General features: G+C 44.8%; 1 protein-coding gene and 1 long non-coding RNA gene across 2 annotated transcripts in view; one reads left to right on the plus strand and one right to left on the minus strand.

Moving 5' to 3' along the window:
* The window catches only part of LRRN2 (leucine rich repeat neuronal 2), a 94039-nt gene that overhangs the window by 30560 nt on the left and 46266 nt on the right, over window positions 1-17213 (plus strand). The gene's annotated exons all lie outside the window — the stretch shown is intronic.
* LOC125624920 (uncharacterized) overlaps window positions 1-17213 on the minus strand; it is a 40713-nt gene that overhangs the window by 357 nt on the left and 23143 nt on the right. The gene's annotated exons all lie outside the window — the stretch shown is intronic.

The raw sequence follows: 17213 nt of genomic DNA on the forward strand, positions 1-17213 counted from the left end.
TGTAAGAAAGAATATCCAACTTTTGTGGAGAAACACGCCACTACAATCTACGCCACTTTCTAAATAGTAGCAGACAGCTGGTGTGAAAGCACAGGACTGGGAGGTAGGCAGTCCTTTTCACAGCCCTCGAGGCCCTTTCCAGCGCTATATTTCTATGATTCTATGACATCGGGAAACAGAATTTTCAAAAGTCACTAGTGATTTCTGGGACTGTGCATTTTTGGGTGCTCAGTGTGAGATGCCTTCAAGGGGGCTTGTTTTCCAGGTGTGCTGAGCACCTGCTATCTGAAAATCAGTCTCTTTTGAGGTGTCTCATGTAGGGCAAGCAGAAATTTAGGCATCCCAAATCACAACCTAGGGTTTGATTCCTAACCCTGACAAAGATTAATCTAGTTGCCCTCAGGTGATTCACATCCCAATTCAGTGCCTCAGTTTCCCCATGTATAAAACGGCACAATAAAGCCGTACCTACCTCACAGGAGTCTTGTGAGGCCTCTCTTATTCATGTGCAAATGTAGAGTTTGTTTGAAAATGGGACAGTTTTCCTCCCCCACAAAAAGTTCTTCGGAAAATGTTGTTGATATAAAATTTTCCGTCCAGCTCTTTGTGAGACACTGCATGTAGAGATGGGCATGAGCCGAAGCCCTCAGTCCATCCCCAGCTGGACTCTGGGGAACATTGATTTGGATGCTGGGACTGGCCTGAAATCTGTAATGAGCAGAATTGGGACCCCAGCTCTGAAGTTCCAATGTGATTCTGTGTTTTGCAGCTCAGACCCATGTAGTTTGGAGTTCCTCAGGCAGAAGGCAGTGTAAGAGCAAAAGCGTTATTAATGATCACGATTAAACCCTCAGGGGTCTGCCAAAGCAGCCTCAGCAGATGAAGGTCTGCAGTCTCTTACAGTTTCACACAACCTCACCCCCTTCAGCCACCAGCATATGTTAACCCCATCCTAATAGCCACCAAAATCAAGGTCACTTCTCAATCAGCTCCAAACCTGAATCTAAATTCACACTGAATCTAAAATGGGAAGGCAGCCCAAGGCCCGGCACAGCAGGCATATCTCACCACTTCTGGCTTAAGCTCCTTCCACAGCCAATTAACATTGCTTCTTTATTATCTGAATTCTAGTAGCACCCAGAGGCCCTGGTCAAGACGAGGACCCCATTGTGCAAGTCACATGTGATAGAGACAGCCACTGCTCAAATAGCTTACCATCTAAAAAGACAAGGCAGGCAAAGGAAGGACTGATCTCTCCATGTTACAGCTGGGGAACTGCGGCACAGAGACATGAAGTGACTGGTTCAGGGTGAGACAGGGAGTCTGAGGCAGAGACGGGAATTGGGGGCCTAGTCCAGGGACTTACCCATCAGCATTCCTACTGGGCATCATTCCAGAACAACGGGAAGTGGTCTGTCCACTCAGCCTCTACAAAGCATTCTCCAGCCAGCTTCCTCTTCCCTCATGCCAGCCAGGAAAGTGAAGGCAATATGAGGAATTGAATGATGACACAGAATTTATTGGTGCCCCACTAGACAGGGCAATATCAACATTGTATAGTTGAAGCCAACTTGTCAGGTGCAGGGAAAGCTATCCCAGCTTTGAACCACTGGGAATCCAGTTCTGAGCAGGTCAGTAATGGAAGGAAACAGAATCAGCAGCTGATTTCCAGGACTTGTAAAAGACTTGCTGAGCCCTGAGAGGAGCCCTCTCATGTTGATCGCTTTTCAGACTAGGCACTGTTCAAAGACATGCTGTGAAAAGACCCAAAGGTTCCCTCCCCCCATACTTGTTTTACCTTTTAAAGATGTTAAGAAAAAATACCCTTGCTGTTCTTTTTGTGGGGGAATGCCATCACCCTGGATAACAGCAGCAGGAGGGATGTGAAACAGTGACACATGGCACATTGTTCTAGCTATGGCACAGTCCCTGAGTGGCTTGCCCATGGCAGCCCTTCCAATGAATAGGTGCATGGCAGGAAGGGAGGCAGAATCAGTCTTGGGGTGCCATAAAGCTTATGAGTTAAGGGTCTTATTATTCATAAGAAATATGGTAATTTACTGGCTAATGTGAATGTGCAACACTGCCAGCTGCTGGATGTAATCCAAACTGAGCAACCTTGTGTCTTACACCCTATACAGAAACAGCACTAAAAGATTCTCCTTTAGATCAATGTGGCAGGGCCTGCACTTTGGAACAAAATGACCCGAGTTCTATCCATGAACTGCCAGACACCCAGGGTGTGCCGCACCGTAACAACCATGAGCTGACTATGCATTTGTCTCGCAGCTTTGCCCTTCTGTAGCACCGCTCTCTCTCCAGGGTCTCAACACATTTTACAAATAGTATTTCATTAAGAATCATCGGCTTGGTAAACTGAGTGTCAGAGTGGATAAGTGACTTGCCCAAGACCACATACTGGCCAAGTGGCAGAATTAGGAATCAGACTCATGAGCCTTGCTGCTTAGTGCCATGTGTTAATCACAAGACCATGTGACCTCCTGTGCTTTGAGAAGCAAAACACTAGATGAGGGGCTGAATGGCAAGTTTCTCTAGAACAAGTTTAGACAGAACTGGTATTTCTCTCTCAGCCTGATGCCTGCAGTTGAAAGGGGTGGGAATGAAGCCCAAATATTCATTCACCCTGTGAGAGAATGATCAAGCCCTGAGAGCACAATTTCAGGGCCTGATCCGCAGCCCACTGAAATCAATGGACTCACATAGACTTCAATGGGCTTTGGATCAGGTCCCTAACATCAAAAGGCACTGAGCTGAAACCTGCATCCCACATCTGCTTGGAAAGGAAAGGTGTGGTCAGAGAACTCGGGCGAACTCCAGAGAGGCAAACAAATGTGCTTGCACAGGTCTGTGTTGAGGCAGAAAAATACGAATCAAAAGCATAAGGTCTCAATTTTAATTAAAATCTGGCACCTTCCTTCTCTCTGACAGACCAATTAAGAGTTATAATTACATCATGGTGCTAGTCTGTAACAACCCTTTCCCTCAACTCCCTGGGGATGAAGGACAAGAAAGACTCTCTGGCATGGTAGATTTGATTGATGCCATCCTGTTTATGGGTTCTGTTTTGATGTAGGAGCAGCAACGCCTGGTTATGCTTAAAAGCCCTGCAGCTTTCTAGCTAGGAAGGCAGCTTTCTTATCTCCTCTCCAGCCCCTTTAGCTGAGTGGGAGAGTAAATACATAAGAGGGCAAACCCACTTTCATCTTTCATCACTAGGCAGGCTGGGTACTTCTAATTGTATTGTGCTGTCTCACAGACCTTCACAGATTCTCTCCCTTGAATGCCAGGGGAATGGGCACTCAAGGGCTGTGAATGTATTGTCAGAAAAGTGACTGTAAAAGTGCATATTTATCCTGTCATGCTCTAGCAAAGTGCTGGTGATTTCCACCTCTCAGCTGGTCAACTGATGTATTCCATTATATTATATTCCATTATATCTAGTAATAGGATGACAGACGGGGGCTTTGATTTTGTACTTTCACCCCACACACTGATGGTGATTTTATAATGAATAATAGGAGACACATGTATGTTCTGACAGGTTTCAGAGTAGCAGTCATATTAGTCTGTATTCGCAAAAAGAAATGGAGTACTTGTAGCACCTTAGAGACTAACAAATTTATTTGAGCATAAGCTTTCGTGAGCTACAGCTCACTTCATCAGATGCATCAGGCTGAGAGAGAAATGTATGTTCTGTTTCACACAAGGATTTCAAAGCTCTTTGCAAATACAGGACAATGCCCTGGGGTGAGTTGTCAGAAGCAGGGACTGAACCTCAGACTTCTGGATCTAAAAGTAGGAGCATTGTGCTGCTCAAGCTAAAAGATCCTGCCCGGGTCATTCAAAGGTTGTACAGATTCATGATTCTAGTATGAATGTAGTCCAGCCACCAGAGGAAGACAGAGAGCCACCCAGTGTTAGCCTGGTTTACAAAACCATGAACAGGTGATGGGAAAATGCCCGATATTTTTAGTGGGAAATTTTGAGAAAACGTGGTGGGTTTTTATGCAAAATACCCCAAGGGAAAAAATGTTCAGCGTAAAAACAAGTAAGCAAAAGAAACAACCCCCCCCCCCCCGAAAACAAAAACTGACAAAGGTTCTTATTTTCAAAACCTGGTTTTGGTCGTTAAATGAATAAATAAATAAATAAATAAATCAGAAACTAAAACCGGCACTTTTTTTTCTCAAAAAAAAAATTTGTATCAAAATCTGTTTTTTTTTAACCAAAATATTTTGATTTTCATAAAAAAATACAAAAAAAAAAGATGAAATTTGCCTGCAACAATGTTTGGTTTGGCCGAAAAGCCATTTTTCATCCCCCCCACCCCGCCCCTCAAAAAAAAGTTTGGATGAAAAAAAATCAGCCAGCTATAGTTGTTATCCTGGCTTTATAAATAAAGAAACTGAAACGAAGGAACGCCCAGTGGTGAGGAGAGTAGCCTATGACTGGGAAGACCTGGGTTCAAGCCCCCTGCTCTGGCACAGACCTTGTGACCTTGGGCAAGTCACTTGGCTTCTTTGTACCACCATCAATTAAATGGAGCAAAAACGCCTTCCCTCCCTCACAGGGGATAATACATTAAAATTGTGAGGTGCTCAGATACTGTAGTAATGAGGGGTTTACAAGTACTTAAGATGGCATCAGAAGGTGAAGTGACTTGTCCAGGATCAAACAGTGACTCAGTCAGTAAAAGACCCTAAGCATCCTGTTCTGCTCACAGTCCTGCAACAAACATATAGGAGGGAATTCCTCCCAAACACTCCCAGCAACAGAGACAGGCCTTTGTTGCTCTCCAAGGTGCTGAGTTTCCCATGCACTGAGCAGAACAAGGCCAAGTTCCCCAGGCACCAAGTGGAAGGTGCTGCATAGTTCTCGCTCCAAAGAGTTTAATTTCCTCTGCAGGGTTCAAAACCAATCCACCTGGGATTGCGAACCATTAATTTCCCCAATCTGCAGAACGATCAGCTTCTGAGAGAAACAATTAGCTGGTCACAAATTGTAATTGTCATCTCACTTCTGATTTTAATTTGGAGTAATGAAGGCTAAGTGATTCTCTCGAACTTCTTCCCCCTCAGCTCCCCCCATCCCTAACCTGCTGTGGTATTGTCATCAGCAGAATTTAACACTTGGTGGCACTTGTCCCAGTGCTTCCTCTCCCTGGAGAGCTGAGTACGCGGGGCCAGGCTGGTGGAAATAATTAATTCCTGTTGTAGGCTGTTTGTTTTCAGATATCGTTTCCAATACAAGTTTTATTTCAGGTAATTCACTGCCTGTGTCCACATGCTCTGGTTTGTTACTGTTGTTAGCTTTCCCTGCAGCCCTTTGAATTGGAGGTTGTCATTTAATCTTCATCCCTTTAACATGCTGGGTTTTTTTTTTCCTTTCTAACTTTGACTCCCTACCTGCTTGTACATCTCTCTGTCTCTTTCTCTCTCCCCCTGTATCTCTCATGTTATCATCTGCATCTCCTCTGGGATCCAGCTGCATTTTCAAATGAACTTGTGATTTCACCACAGCTTGCTTTTCACTTTAGTATTTAACTTAGATTAAAGCGGGCAATCCCTGGACTTCAACTACCAAGGGGCTCTTCGATGTAATAGTGGTTGGAAGCTGAACTGTGTCTATAGAAGTAGGGATGGGAAAAGCCAGTGGAATTTGAGAAATTGCAACCCTCTTGAACTGCTTTTGGGGCTTGCAAAATGTCATGCTCACAAACCTTTCCCCTCCGTAATGTAAACCAGGCATGGAAGGTTGGCATGAGAATTTAGCAGCTTAGGCACCAAATCCATTCTCACTCCCTTTGCATCTTCCAGCCTGAAGAAACCCAGGGTATGATCCTCTCCTGTGCAGCATCTTGTGTGCAGTCATTTAAACCAATGCAAAGTGACTGTAAAATGCTTCCAAATCAGAATGGTGGTGTTTTGGGTACACTTTGCATTTATTTTGCACAGGTGTAAATCACTGCACAAGAGGGAAGGCAATGAAATATTAGGCCCCCAGCGTACGTTACAAACAGATACAAAAACTAAGAGTAGGAGCCACTTCTGGGGTGGGGCACAGCAACTGTTTAATAGCACACAGAACCAATTAAAACTACAGGGGGAGCTTGAAGTTGAGAGGCTGTAATTATCCAAACTGGAATTGGGCCAGGACACCAAAGTTTACACCCCCATGTTTGTGGAAAATGTAGCCTTTGTGGACCCCAAGTGATCAAGACCCCACTTTTATACTCTCATCCAAAAGACAGCAACTCCAGCAGCACAATGTCCCCTGACACCATGCTGGGGCATTGGTTCAGTATTGACTCAAGGAGGACGACTGCAGCAACTAGGTGTGCCTTCTGCTGTTCAAAACAGATTTACACCACCACATAAGAAGATCTCTTAGGAAAAAGTGCCACCCCCAGTCTTTTTGTTTGTTTGATTGCAACAAACTTTTGATGACGATGAAATCTTTTTTAGGATCACTTAAATAACTGAAACCATTTCCTGCTCATCAGATTTCTGCAGCAGCACAGTATATAGTCAGTATCAGTATTGTGTGACTTAAATTGTACATCAAAACCAATTTCCTATCTGGTGATGTTCCACCTGATAGCCAGGACAACCCTTTTATTTCACTGGCCCCACAGTAATTTTGTTTCTCTGATTCTCCCCCATTGCCTACTGATGAGTTGAAGATGATTATTCCACAGCTGATGATTATCCCACCACCTGCTCCCTCGATCCTTGACCCAAATGGCTGCTATGTTATGTAGACATCTTGGGCTCAGTTATCACTGATCTGCTTAGCCTTTTGCATGCTACTGGTCAAAGCCCATCTTGCTTAAAGATAGAACCAATTAATATTCCTAGAAGGCCCAGGTCTTCTAATATGGATCCAGCTAAATTCAGTTTGATCTCTAGCCTTTCTTTTATCTCAAAGGTGGTTGGAGAAGATTTGACTGGCTCCCCCAAATCCTTCTCCCTATATAAAATATTCATACTACTCCCCCCTCCCACACCCCCAATCACTCTGCAGTAGCCTGCAGATTGCTGTTGACCAAGGGCTAATGTGATGGTTGGATGTATAAACAGGTGACTATCAAGTAGGAGTAGAAAGGTTATATTGTCTCTGTGTTTGGCACTGGTGCAACCACTGCTGGACTACCCTGTGCAGTTCTGGTGTCCACAATTGAAGAAGCATGTTGATAAATTGAAGAGGGGTCAGAGAAGAGCCAAGAAAATGATTACGGGATTGGAAAATATGACTTCTAGTGTTAGACTCAAAGGAGCTCACTGTGTTTAGCTTAACAAAGAGAGGTCAAGGGGTGGCTTGATCCCAGATTCTAAGTACATGCATGCAGTATAGAAATTTGATAATACAGGGCTCTTTAATTTAGACAACAAAAATGTAACAGGATCCAATGGCTGGAAGTTGAAGCTAGACAGATTCAGACTAGAAATAAGGTGCACCTCTTTAAAATGAGGGTAATGAACCATTGGAACCATTTACCAAGGGTTGTGGTGGATTCTCTATCATTGTATATTTTTAAACAAGATTGGATGTCTTTCTGAGAGACCTACTCTAGTTCAAACAGGAATTAATTTAGAGCAGTCCTATGGCCTGTGCTATGCAGGAGGTCAGATGAGATGATCTACAGTGGTCCTTTCTGGCTTTGTAATCTATGACAAATGCTGCTCCTTAGTGGATGCTTTTGTTCAATTTGCAAGTTCCTTGTTTACCGTCCTTGTTCCAAAAAGCTTAATTTGTGTTCCCTACCCTGGGACCAGACACTTCTGGGGTCTCAATGGCTAGCCTTTGTCCTGATTCTTTTCGAGCCTTTTTTACACTGCTTTATAACGTCATTGACATAAATGAAGTTGCTCCTGATTTAATCCAGTGTCAGTGAAAGCAGACGCAAGCCCCTAGGTTTTATTTAATTACAATAGTAGTCTACTGTATGATGTCTTTTATGTAGAGAAGGGGCCAGAGTTTCAAAGTAGGGACCAAACTTCCCCACTGTTTGGGAGCATTTGGGTTTAGACTTCTCTTCAGTTATCACATAACATGATTCACCAACATGGTCACCAGTGCCATCTGCAGGGTGAAGATGATATTGCCCCCGAAACAGCTGCTTGCTTTCCACAAGCGCACTCAATCAAGGGTGTCATCATAGATTCTCTAGATTGACCAAATCAAAGCTACATTGTTTCCTCTGATGCAGCAGCTTCAGGCGTCACCAGTGACGGGCCACTTCACTGGGAGCGCTCTCTGCCATTTGGATAATGACAGCTTATGGATTCGTGACTCAGAGTCGCTCTGGGATTCTGAGCCCTCAGCTGACTTTTGCAGCCTTCGCACAAGGATGGTGCCTTATCAGGGCCTTATGGATACAGTTAGATCCACTTTATTATTGTTTGGCCAAATGCCAAAATCTTGCGTTGCATCACCACATTCCTGCTGCAGTTCTTTGTTTTGTGGGTGATAGGCTAAACAGATTCACATGGCGCCCTATCCACCAGCTGACTTAAGCTCTAAGGGACTGACCAAAAACCTGCTGAAGTCAGTGGAAAGACTCTCGTTGACTTAGTGAGCTTTGGAGCTATGTCCTTCTATCCAATTGTAAGAGAGATTGACTGATTGACTGGAGTGAACTGATTTATATGAGCCTTGAAAATAATAAAGCACATCTCTGGCTTACAACCCCTTCATGAATTAATATTTCACTGCAGTTGTTGAATGTCTTCCATGTAGAGAAGTAATTTACAAATAGTAATTGAGCTTGTGTAGCTCAATTATCCCTACTTTATAGAGAGGTAAACAGAGGCATACAGATGCTGTAAGCTGGCAAAGGAGATCAAGCTAGGAAAACACCTTAGAGTTCCTGACTCCCAGTTCCATGTTGCAAAACACATAAAACCTTCCCAAAAGCCGAGTCTCTATAAACCATTTGGAAAAGGGTCTGTGACTGCCTGTTTGTAGAGCATCCAGCCCAGTCTAAGGCCCTGATCTAGTGCCTTGGGGAACGATCTCAATAAAAACAATAAGCAGCCTTTTTGTTCCATACATTCAAGCAGCCACTTATGGACGATGAACATTAGCATCAGCATCTCTGGCTGTTTTGAAGCTTAACATATAGGGGTAGATTCTCAGCTGGTATGAATCGGTGTGGCACTATTGACCGGGGGGGGTTCACCTTCCTCTGCAGCATGGGGCATGGGTCACTTGCTGGAGGATTCTCTGCACCTTGAAGTCTTTAAACCACGATTTGAGGACTTCAATAGCTCAGACATAAGTTAGGGGTTTGTTACAGGAGTTGGTGGGTGAGATTCCGTGGCCTGCATTGTAGAGGAGGTCAGACTAGATGATCATAATGGTCCCTTCTGACCTTAAAATCTATGATTCTGTGATTTCAATGGAGCTTTGCAGGTTTACATCAACTGCGCACCTGGCCTCAAACCCATCCACATGATTCAGCTTTTTGAACTCATTTTGGTCATGTGGCACATTTAAAGTGAATAGCCTGGGGCCAGCTGCCCAAGGGGAACTTTAGGAAGGTAAATATGATTGATATTTTTTCTACCTTGCAAGGAAGAATAACTTTGCATGTCAGTTCTGTGGTAGATTTTTGTCCTGACTATAGCTCTTTGAATGTCTCTTCTTTATCTTCTCTTGTGCTTTTTCAAACAATACTTTTAGGATTTGAGGTTTTTATTACAGCCCTTTAAACCAATACAGGCATATTTGAAAGCTCCTCCAGAAACTGCCACTTTCCCTTTTGTTTCTTATATGAATGGATGAATACCTGCTCAGTGCTCATTCATGGCAAATATGATTTTCTATCTTTTGGAAAATAGTATTTTGTCAGTTTCTACTAAGGTATCAAGCCCTAGGGGTGTTTTTTTCTCCTTGAAGTACATCCAGCCAGGTAAGCAGAAGCAGGCTAAGGTGGAGAGTTTGGGTGCATACATTTCCAGGGATTGGGGTAGTTTTAGGGGCACAGCCATTCAAAATTTGGGCACACACTGGTTGCGTCTCGCACACTGATCCTCTGCTTGATGTATTTTATTATTATGGCTATTTATTTATTCTTACGGCAGTGCCTAGGGACCAACCAAGACCAAGGTCCCATTGTCCTAGGAGCTGTACAAACACAGGCACTTGTGATTGTACAAAACTTTTACAATCTGAACACACAGGATAGTGGTATCCCCATCATGTGCCATTTCACAAATCATCGCTCAAATACAATCTCTCCTACGTTTACAGCCAGGCTGAGTTATTTCCATTTGTGGATGGGACATAACCTAGTTTTTAACTGTGTACCAGAAATGCAATAAAGCCTTGGACACAGTCAAGTCTTTCGCACAGTTCAGGAGAACAGCGAAGGTCCCATCTACACTACAAAATGGAACAAACTGGAATGCTGTAACTTGGTCCCTTGAAACAGATGCAATTATAGTACAATTGGGGCCGATGTGTCATGGTTGCCCTGAGATAGAAAGATAGAACATGTTGTTGTTAATAGGCCAGGTAGGGTGTACAGTAGCTTGTCAGTAGGCTGGTCTGAAGGCTTGAGATGCATCTTTAATGCTCTTCATCTTACAGGCTAAAGCGGCTGTTGCTCTGAAGAGCGCACACGTCAGTCCAGTAACAAATGGGTTAACCAGAGACCGGTTTTCATGAATGAAAATTTCTGTCAACAGGGTCACCAACAAAATGGCCTGGTTGAGAATACTCTTCCTGCTGCTGCTGCCTTCCCCTACCCTGCCCATCGTCTCCAGGCTCGGGAACAGAGCTAGACTGGACAAAGTATTTCCCTGTCAAGCTGTATTGGGTTGTGTGGGGGTAATATATATCCATCCCCTCCTCTCTGCCCCCTGCCTTCTGGAAAGAGCCTCAGTGACAGGGCCCTGTGTATGAAATTGATGGGCAGAGACAGAATCTTCGCTGGTCTCCATAGAAACATAGACTTAGTTCCCTGAAGAGAAACGATGTGAAAATAAAAGATTTCTTCATGTGAATGAATAATTTTGGAGCAGTAAATCACTCTGTCTGCACGGGTTTGGTTATGCTGGCAGCTTTCAGGAAATAATACATTGGAACCCACTGAATACAAGGAGGACTTATCTTCTGATTTACTGTGAGTGGGTCTTACCTCAAAGGGGACCCTTCCAAGGTGGCACTGGGGGAAAGGGTGCAAAATACTAGCTAATACAAGGCCAGAAAGCTTGAAAGTCCAGTCTGTACTGACAGCTAAAGCTCAAATGGTGCCAGACTGGGTCTAAGCACTTGTCTACACTGCAGATTTTGGCCAGGACTAGCTGCCCCAATGTGTAGACAATCTAAACTGCTCTGAGATGTCACTGGCACTGGTGCAGCTTAGGCCATCTTGAAACGCTCTACGTTAGTAGTGAAATTGAAGTCAAGGGGAATTCTGGGAGGCAGTGACTTCGATGGAGCCAAGATATCACCCTCGTGGTTTGTCCTGGTTCAACACCAGTGGTTATAATTCGGGCATATACTTAGTCTAGCTGGGCTAAGAAAATCCAGACAGTCTGGTTGTAGTCCCACTGACCAGTGGTGGATTCACCCTTTCTGGTGCCTTCAGCCATGATTAATTTTGCTCCACCGAGGTCAGGACACTTGTTCCTGTTCCCTGGAGTTTCCCCTGTAGGAAACTGGTGCTTTCAGCAAATCCACCTATCCTTTAAGTATAAGGGAAAATATACTGGACAAAGTGTCCGTGTAATCAGAGAGCATCCACTAGGCAGTAGTGAAAGGTGGAGTGAGTCAAATGGAAATGGAAACATCCTGCAAAAAATCTGCGTGCGTGTGTGTGTGTGTCTTTTTTTTTTTAATGGTTGGCCTTTGCCCTTTGTTTGCAGCCAGCTTTGACCCATAGGCTCATACATCACTGTCCATGGTGCACATGTGCTGTTTAACTCCTTTAGGCGTGCGTGAGTTACGTGAGGAGTTTACAGATTGGTGACCAAGTGTTAGATTTAAATTCCTGAGAATCCCGGTGGTTCCCACCTGAGAATCCCAAGAGGGAGCTTGGTCTAAATGTACTGTGTACACTGCTGCTCCAGTATACCTGCTAGCAAAGGGCGGGGTCTCCTTTAGCGCAGATGGTACAGTAGGTTGGGATTACATGCTGTAACCCGTCCATCACAGATGCATGGTGCTGAGTGCAGGCTGTGGGGTATCTGTATGCTACATAAAGCCACCGACTGAGTATTACAGGAGAGCACCACTTCTAAAACATGGCATCAGAGCTAGGCCATTCAGCCCAGCTCCCTGCAGTAAGGACCAACGCTGGAGTTTGAAATGAACTGTGGAAAATTCTCAGTCACTGGAAGGAAAAAGGTTAACCCTTTCCCTGCCAGCCTCTGGGTGGGGTATATGTGTCCAGATACAGGGAGAACCCTTTAAAGGTTGGATGTTTGGATTGGGGCTGGATATGCTCTCTCAAGATCATATACTTATCCCAAGCTGAGTGAAACAATCTATACTTCTTATGCTGGAAAAATGCACAGCACAGGCTTTCTCACTGGATCTCCAGCATTCCCACATCAGGGAAAGGCTAGGAGTAATGGGGGTCCAGACTTACCAAAGGCCTTTTGTCACTTCCTCTTCATCTCCCCCAACTCTAATTCAGACCTCCAAAGGGGAGCTGGGGGTGGGGGTTGTGAAGGAAGGGCAAGGGAGAACCTGAGCAGCCACGGAGACCCTGCCTCCATAACACACATTGCTGTGAGGAAGGGTGGGCTGGGGCTTAGTGTAGCGGATGGGGAGTTAGAAGCTCCAAATCCAATTCCTGGCTCTGCCACAGACTCCCTGTGTAACCGTGGGCCAGTCACTTTCTCTCTCTTTGCTTCAATTCTCCACCTTTAAAACAGTGATGATAATCCTTCCTTCATCTTGTCTGCTTAGCCTGTAAACTCTTAAGTGCTGGGACTGTCTCTCACTGGGTGGGTAGAACCATGGATCACCCTAGGCACTCCTGTAATAATAATAATAATAATTAATAATAAACTTCCCCTCACGCTGGTGTAATGACGTTGGCCTCTCTGGAGCGACACCTGACTTACACCAGTGCAAGCGAATGGAGGATCAGGCCTCACATGTCCCCTCCCCAGAAGGGAGGGCAGAAGGGAGCAGTCAGGGCCTTTGTGAGGCTCCCGTTGAAGCTCATGGGAATTGTGCCACTTGTTCCTGGGGCAGCAGGATCAGGCCACAGCGCTGAGCAGACTGGGACTCGGGAATCATGGTCATTGCTTCTAAACAGGCTGCTCAACAGCGATTCCTGCACCGAGGCATCAGCTGCTCTTAACCAGGCTGGGGCGGAAGTCACCCCTGTGCAGAGGGCCGGGCCTGAGCACTCCGCCCCAATATTGCCCCTTGAGACCTTCCGTGGTGGGAGGTAAGTGGTGCCTTGACCTTCCGTGGGGCCTTTGTATTGAGGTGATTTCACCCGCCGTTCTGAGGGTCCGGCTGCTGGTGACAGCTCCCTGGCTCCAGGCTTCAAATGGTTAATCTCTGCGAATAGAATAAACGGCTCCTGCTGGGTGTTTGGACTAGCTGAGGGCTGCTCCAGTAAGTGAGAATTCCAGCAAGGCTGGCAGCACAGAGCAATGAGGAGCCTGAGCACTATGAGGCCGGATTCCAGTTCTTGTGGTATTCGTATTCTCCGAGGACCCAGTCCCAGGCTGACCAGTTAAGCATTCATCTCCCTGGGCCCACGCTCATTAGCCTCCTCCAGGAGGCACTTGACAATGCAAAGAGGCGCGATGAAGAGGGGAAGCTCTCTGTGACTGCAGCGTGTGCTCCTAATGCAGCTGGGAGAGGGGAAGATGCTGTCAGTGAGGACAGTGGGTGGAAGGGGAGACGGCGCCAGGACAGCATAAACTGGAACACACCAGAGTTCTGAGCCCATTGCCTCCCCCTGCAGCTGGGCATGGTCAGGGTGGTTCAGATCCAGCTCTGGTTTGTGCTGTCAACGGTCAGCACTGGGGGTGGGAAGAGTTTCTCGCCACTATTATTTCACTTTTGCCCACAGCGCAGACACTGAAGGCTAGACCCTGCCATCCTTACTCACGCTAATTAGCCCCTTACGCTGGGAGCTGTCCCATACACTTCCATGGGGCTATGGATGGAGCGAGGCACTATTCATCTGGAGTGAGGATATCAGAATCAGGCCTTGAGGCATCTGTTGCCTTTGCCTCATTCACAGCTTCTGGAATCTGCTTTGCCTGATCTGTTCTGGTCGGTTATCTCTTTCCTGCTTGCTGCTGCCTTGGACTCATGCTAATTGTGCCTGCAGTGTGCAGAGCTCATCTACTCCCCCACCCATCACACTAGGAGAATGTTTTTCTTTCCTACTGAGTGGATAATTTCCACTCTCAGCCCCAGAGAATGAAGTGGGATTTGTTGCCTGAAATGAGTTGTTGCCCTAGATTTCCAAGGTGAAGCTCTAACCTCCATGTTCTTTGCCAACTCTCCTCTAGAGGAACAGTAAAATATAACAATATTATTTTTAGCTAATTCAGTGATTTATATGGAGCCGTAGAGCAATCATGGGAAGGATGCACAGACACATAATGACACATTGCCCTACCATCCAGGGGGGCTACTTTGCAAGGGTCAGTAAAATTTCCCTAACATCACCAGCACAATTTTACAGGTGGAGAAGTGGAGGCACAGAGCGGGGTTAAGTAACTTGGTGGACGTCCTGCAGCGACTCAGTGGCAGAGTTAGTAGGAGAATCCAGAAGTCCTCATATCCAGACCCTTTCTCTAACTACACGACTTACCCCCCTACACTCAAAATTCAGCAACTGTAAACATCCTTTACCCTACAAAAGCTTTTTTATAGCTTCCTATTGGACATTCGGCAGCCATGTGCTAGTTTACATCGAATTATCCCTAACTCTGTCTTTCTCATACAAGAATAATAATACCAAATTGATTGGCTTTTAGATGGGTAGGTTTAAAAAAACCCAAGACTATAACGATCTATGCCCCAATCCTGCAATTTGGCTGCCTAGCAGTGCTCCTGTATCTGTGTGTAGCCCCATTGACTTTCTTGGAGCTTTGAACTGATGCAGAGGTTAATACTAGCAGAATCAACTGCAGGGTCAGGGTTCCAAGGTGGTTTGACTGTGTTAGTCAGCATGGTCTAGTCTTCAGGAGACCTGAGTTTTATCCTAATGTTGGTTGGAAACGGTGTGTCAAAATGGATTTTCCAAAAATGTGTTAATTTTGAGAAAATTTTGTTTTGGAAAAAAGAACCCGAAATAAAGGATTTTAATAATGTCCCATTCAATGTATTCAAAATGAAGCATTTCCATTTTTCTTTTCTGAAACAAAATTCATTCTTTTTTATATATATATTTTCTGGTCTGTTTTAAAAGATTGAAATCAGAATGAAATGTTCGGATATTATTGAAATGAAACCTTTAGATTGACCTGAAACTATTTTTCTTTTCGGAATTTCATTTTGTGGGAAAAGTAGAAATTTTCTTTTGTTTTCCTTCCTTTGTGTAAAAAAAAAATGTCAAAGATGTGAAATTTACCATGAAATGGAAAATCTTCTTCCTGGCCAGCTCCAGTCTGCTCCAGGCTCTGCCCTTTGGTGAGATCTTGAGCAAGTCCCTTTACATCTCTGTTTAGACTGTAAGCATTTCATGTCAGGGACTCTCTTTTGCTATATGTTTGTACAGCACTAAGTGCCTTGCACTGCTACCATAATACAAATACACAGTAATGGTGATAATATGAATTTCTGTCAGCACCATATTCCCATCCATGACCACATCCTACCAGTGGATTCAGTGGAGTTGCTCTTATGTAAATGGGGCATGGGGGGAAATATGGACTTTAGCTGTGTCTTTAAAAAAAGCTTTCCTTCTGGCGTTACTTGGTTGTTTTCCTTTCCATCCCATGCACTTATCAGTCTTTGCATGTGAATCTCTCTCCCCAATCCCAGTCTTGGAAGCTATGACTACATTGCAATAAAAATGCCATGGAGTCTCAGAGCCTGGGTCAATTGACTCCAGCTCACAACTGACTCAGACTGCGGGGCTAAAAATTGCAGTGTAGGCAATCGGGCTTGGGCTGGTGCCCCCAGCTCTGAGACCCGCCCCCTTTGAGGGCTTTTAGAGCCCGAGCTCCAACCCAAACCCGAACGTCTACATTGCAATTTTAGCCCTGCAGCCCGAGCCCTGGAAGCCCAAGTCAGCTGAACCAAGCCAGCTGCAGCTATGCCGCAGGTCTCATTGTAGTGTAGACATACCTGGAATGCACCAGAGTGCCTTATTGTCAGGCAGGGAACCCTGATACCAGTAAGACAAAGGTGACAAATGTTTTGCATTTACATTCCAGTTCCTATCTAATTTTTTTAATTTATTTATTTGTTTTATTTTAGGGCCCTTTTGAATGACATCTCTAGCAAAACAGCGCATTTGGAAATGGCAGGTCCATTCTTGATGTCATCAATCTGTGTGATTGGTGCTGACAGATGCCCTATAACAGTGCTGTGGTATCTAATACACTGTGCTGCTGCCTTTTGTAATATATTATTTTATTTATTCAGTGTGGCATGAAATCTCTCCTGCAGAAAAAATGGAAGCGAAAAATTAACTCTTACGATGACATTTTCATTTCCTTTTTTTCTGGACACTTTCAGGACCCAATTCAGGAAAGCATAGGTATTCAGGATAGGACTAAGCTCCTGTGTAACTTTAAGCAAACATTGAAGTCAGTGGGACTTAATTACCCCCTATCTATTTTCTTCTTCCCTGTTTGCCTCAGAGGATATCTACTCACTCCTCATCTCCTCTGTATGTGCCTCTTTCTCTGTTCTTCTGGGTTCCTTCTTGTCTAGCAGGTGCCATTCATAAACAGTGTCTTCAGTGGCAGGTGGATAGATTTTATTGTACAAATGAAACTGCTCTGTGAAAACAATAGCCAATCTTCCCCTCTGTCCCAGTGTGTCTTTTGGAAACATCACACACACTGAATGAGCTCAGGGACCTGGGCATATTAAATTGATTACGGAAAAGCACTGTGGATTTATTATAGAGGGAAGCAAGAATTTTCTTCAACAAAGCAACTTTATCCAGCAATGCACTGAAGTTCATGCTCAGCTTTATGGATATGACTTCAGGGGGACTTCAGCATGTGCTTAAAGTTAAGTGCTTTGCT

Source organism: Caretta caretta, chromosome 21 (genome assembly GCF_965140235.1).
Source record: "Caretta caretta isolate rCarCar2 chromosome 21, rCarCar1.hap1, whole genome shotgun sequence".
NCBI lineage: Eukaryota > Metazoa > Chordata > Testudines > Cheloniidae > Caretta > Caretta caretta.